This window comes from Scylla paramamosain, chromosome 35, assembly GCF_035594125.1.
Source record: "Scylla paramamosain isolate STU-SP2022 chromosome 35, ASM3559412v1, whole genome shotgun sequence".
In the NCBI taxonomy this organism is placed as follows: Eukaryota; Metazoa; Arthropoda; class Malacostraca; order Decapoda; family Portunidae; genus Scylla; species Scylla paramamosain.
This window is the reverse complement of record NC_087185.1, coordinates 13,945,888-13,950,887: the sequence shown is the minus strand read 5'-3', so window position 1 is coordinate 13,950,887 and position 5,000 is coordinate 13,945,888.

Below are 5,000 nucleotides of genomic sequence, written 5' to 3'. Positions count from 1 at the left end.
GGTGAAATTAAGTTTTTCTTCTAATAGGTGACGCAGAATTCTTGTAAAATCTATCACGGGAATAACGGAAATGCTGAAAACTCCAACTTATACTGCAGTCAATTAGAAATAGTCGGGGTGAGACGCCAAGACGTTTGGGAATGCCGTTCAGGTTGAAGGCAAGTCACGTGTGTTTGAAAGCTCGTGTTGGATTGCTTATGTTTTTATGATCGTGGGGTTTCGTCATTATTACTTTTAAGGCTTGGTTATATTGTATTATTCTCTCTCTCTCTCTCTCTCTCTCTCTCTCTCTCTCTCTCTCTCTCTCTCTCTCTCTCTCTCTCTCTCTCTCTCTCTCTCTCTCTCTCTCTCGTTTCCTTGCGTTTGAACCGAAAATTGATCGCCAGAAGATAATAACACACCGCTTATCACCTTTTTAATTTCTTCTTTTATCTTTCTTTCCTCGAGGGATCGGGAAGGAGGAGATTAATTTTGTAAGCTCGTTAAGTTGGTAGTAACATTCATTCCAGCCGTCTTGTCCTGCCTCTTCTGTCGGTCTGCTCTCTATCTTGTGTCATCGAGATAATTCATCGGTCAGTCAGTCAGTCAGTAAAATATCTACACCACCTATCTATCTACTATCTTCGTGTTACCCCGGCTCTTGCAACCCTTTACATACCTGTTCTCTAAACCCTTCCTCCCTCTCCCACCATTCAATCTATCGCCGCCTCTCACCCACCTACATATTCTCAATAACCTCCTTCCTATCCTCCAGCCTGTCGCCGCCCTTTACCCACCTCTCTCTTCTCTACTCTCTCCCTCTCCCATCCTCCAGCCTGTCGCCGCCCCTCTCCCACCTATCTCTTCTCTACACCTTCCCCCCTCCCCTCCCAACCTTCCCTTTACCCCTCGGATCGAAGCTGAGACACGTTCAGCAACTTTGCTCAACGCAATTTTCGAAGTGGACTCCTAAAAGTTACTTTCGCCTCGTATAAATTCATACGTATCGAAATATTTTCATCTAATACATCCCGGTGACTGGAGTTTCTCAGACGCTCTCGACGTAAAGTAAATTATTTTTGTAATTTCCTTAGTTATCAATTGAAAAAAATAAGTCCCCTGGTGTATTTTTTTTTATTTATTACATAGTTTGTCTTCCTCTAATACATTAACACAGTTTGTCAGGGACACTTGGCAAAAAACGCGTTATTTTTTATTTTTTTCTCTGACGTGTCTCTTTTAAAGGTTTATTCCTGCATGTGTATCTTTCGCTTGGTTAGTTTGTTTCAATAGTCCGTGTCTCTCTTTCCTCCCTTTCTGTCTGCCTCCTCCCATTCCTCTCTCTCCACTTAACCGCCACTTTCCTATCCTCCGTCTCTGTCTCCCTATCCCCTTTGTTATCCTCCCTTCCTTTTCTCCACTCCTCTTCCATTTCCTCCATCCGTGCCCCTCCCTTTCCCTTCCTTCCATAATCGTCTATATATACATCCATTCCTATAAGCATGGGCAATATTCTCTCTCTCTCTCTCTCTCTCTCTCTCTCTCTCTCTCTCTCTCTCTCTCTCTCTCTCTCTCTCTCTCTCTCTCTCTCTCTCTCTCTCTCTCTCTCTCTCTCTCTCTCTCTCTCTCTCTCTCTCTCTCGTATCTAATGGATCTTTTAATTCCCTTCCGGAGGATCCAACGGGCGTGGGTGTTTTGGAAAGCTAAGTGAGAGCTTGTGGTGAGAGGCGGAAGAGAGAGAGAGAGAGAGAGAGAGAGAGAGAGAGAGAGAGAGAGAGAGAGAGAGAGAGAGAGAGAGAGAGAGAGAGAGAGAGAGAGAGAGAGAGGAACAATATGAAAAGAAAAATTATCTTTACTGAGTTGAGACAGGGAGGCGGATAGATACACAGATAGATGGATGAATAGATGGATAGATATATAGATTGATAGATAGACGGATGGATGGAAATCTTGTCGAATACAGCAACACACACGTAGATAAGTAAAACAATATTGGCTTTGGATTCAGTTTAACGATTTTTTTTATTTGTTTATTTTTTGTAAGTGGCGCTTTGGTCAAGAGCAACAAAAAAGTGTAAAAAAAAATAAATAAAGGAAAAGAAAGCATCCACTGGTCACAATCCCTAAAGAGGTGTCAAAAAAGATCATCCAAAAGTGGAGAAGTGTATTTCTACTTCACAATACTGATAATGTATAATAAGGAAGTATTGACGTCACCAATAGCAGCAAGAAACAGAGGACTAAAGAAGAGAAAGAAATACTACGGTAAAATAAATAAGTAAATAACGTATTCTTAATGCCACGTAGAAAAAAAAAAAAAAAAAAAAAACGAGATGATGATTTGGTAAACTACAGTAAGGAAATTTTAACGTCACCAATAGCAGTAAGAAACAAAGGAATTAAAAAAAAAAAAGAAATGCTACGATAAAAAAAAAAAAAGGACAAGAATAAGAGGAAAAATAAAAAACACTACGATAAAATAAAAACAAAGGACTAAAAAGAAACATAAATACTACGATAAAAGAAAAACTAATCTAAAAACCACAAAAAAAAGTAAAGAAAAAGAAAATAAAACATGATGACAACCCAGGAACCCAAGTAGCGAGGGAGAGTTTAGCTGGTGAGGTGCCTTGATCTTGCTCTCATGAAGGACTCTAAGCCTCTAAGTCGCGGGAAGATTGCCTGTCATCTCTTGAAAAAAAATGGCATATCCTTAACTGGCCACGATCCCTTGCATTTTTGTCCCCCTCCAGAGTTGCGTCTCATACTTGCATAGGAGAATAAATAAGAGAGAGGCAGAGTTGGATGTGCTGGAAATATATATTGAGGTGAAGTTCGCTTTTTATTTGCATTTCCATCATAGTCTCCGCCGCACACTTGAATGGGAAAAAGAGAAGCAAAGTGATGGATATGGGGAAAAATATATATATACTTGTTTTTGCAGCTTTGATATTTCACCCGATAGTTTTCTCAGTCACCGTGAAAGATATATATGGAAATCTGTTTGTGGTTATATTTTCAGAAGATTTAAGTCACATGGCTGTTATGTATTGTATTGTATTGTATTTATTTATTTATTTATTTATTTATTTATTTATTTATTTATTTTTAGTGAGTTGCCGTACAGCACCAAGTAAGAATATCGTGTAAATTTTATGACACCTCTTCCCTTCCTCAATTGTATAACTGCATAACACACTGTAGCGGATGATAGGCAGAGATACACTACATTTACTAACAAAGGATATGAAGGATTTTCATATACTCATTTACTTGTGATGAACCAGATTACTCGCTGACTACCCAAGCACTACCCTTCTGCTTATGTTCTCACCCTTTCTTCTCCGTTGGGCTCCTCCGATCACAATCTCATATCTTTATCTTGTCCTATCACTCCAATCCCTCCTCAGGATCCCAGGCTTTGATTTCCAAACTACCCTCCTACGGTTTCTATCCTTCTCTCTGTAACTTCATCTCAAGTTTCCTTTCTGACCGTTCTATTGCTGCTGTGGTAGACGGTCACTGTTCTTCTCCTAAATCTATTAACAGTGGTGTTCCCCAGGGTTCTGTCCTGTCACCCACTCTCTTCTTATTATTCATTAATGATCTTCTAAACCAAACTTCTTGTCCTATCCACTCCTATGCTGATGATACCACCCTGCACTTTTCCACGTCTTTTCATAGACGTCCAACCCTTCAGGAGGTAAACATATCACGCAGGGAAGCCACAGAACGCCTGACTTCTGATCTTTCTAAAATTTCTGATTGGGGCAGAGCAAACTTGGTATTGTTCAATGCCTCAAAAACTCAATTCCTCCATCTATCAACTCGACACAATCTTCCAGACAACTATCCCCTCTTCTTCAATGACACTCAACTGTCCCCCTCTTCTACACTGAACATCCTCGGTCTGTCCTTTACTTATAATCTGAACTGGAAACTTCACATCTCATCTCTAGCTAAAACAGCTTCTATGAAGTTAGGTGTTCTGAGACGTCTCCGCCAGTTTTTCTCACCCCCCAGCTGCTAACTCTGTACAAGGGCCTTATCCGTCCATGTATGGAGTATGCTTCACATGTCTGGAGGGGTTCCACTCATACTGCTCTTCTAGACAGGGTGGAATCAAAAGCTTTTCGTCTCATCAACTCCTCTCCTCTAACTGACTGTCTTCAGCCCCTCTCTCACCGCCGCAATGTTGCATATCTAGCTGTCTTCTACCGTTATTTTCATGCCAACTGCTCTTCTGATCTTGCTAACTGCATGCCTCCCCTCCTTCCGCGGCCTCGCTGCACAAGACTTTCTTCTTTCTCTCACCCCTATTCTGTCCACCTCTCTAACGCAAGAGTTAACCAGTATTCTCAATCATTCATCCCTTTCTCTGGTAAACTCTGGAACTCCCTGCCTTCTTCTGTATTTCCACCTTCCTATGACTTGAATTCCTTCAAGAGGGAGGTTTCAAGACACTTATCCACCAATTTTTGACCACTGCTTTGACCCTTTTATGGGACTGGCATTTCAGTGGGCATTTTTTTTTTGTTAGATTTTTGTTGCCCTTGGCCAGTATCCTTCCTACATAAAAAAAAAAAAAAAAGCAAAGAAATAGAAAACGAGGCGAAGAAACAGGGAATATCGAAGAGACATAAGATCAAGTTGGGGTGACATGGAATAGGTGGGCGGTACAGAGATGAGTGAGTAAGATTTTGTGTAGGCTGATGACAACGATGATATGATTGATTTGTATTCCTAGTTTGACGTCAGGAGAGGCTTTCCTTTGCCTCCTCCCCTTTGCTTGGTTTTCATTAAATAATTTGCATGAAGCTTTCGCCGCAGTAACCTTTATGCACCAACTCCTGCCAACTCACCTGCTTTATCCTGCAACTCTCAGATCCCCCCTGCACCCGCCACGCCCGCACCACAGGTCACGGGCGTAGGACAGGGGTGGGGTTCTCCTCAGACACGTTAATTTCATTGTTTGACTCAGCCTTTATTTCTTCCCTCCTTTCGTTCGTCCTCTCCACCGT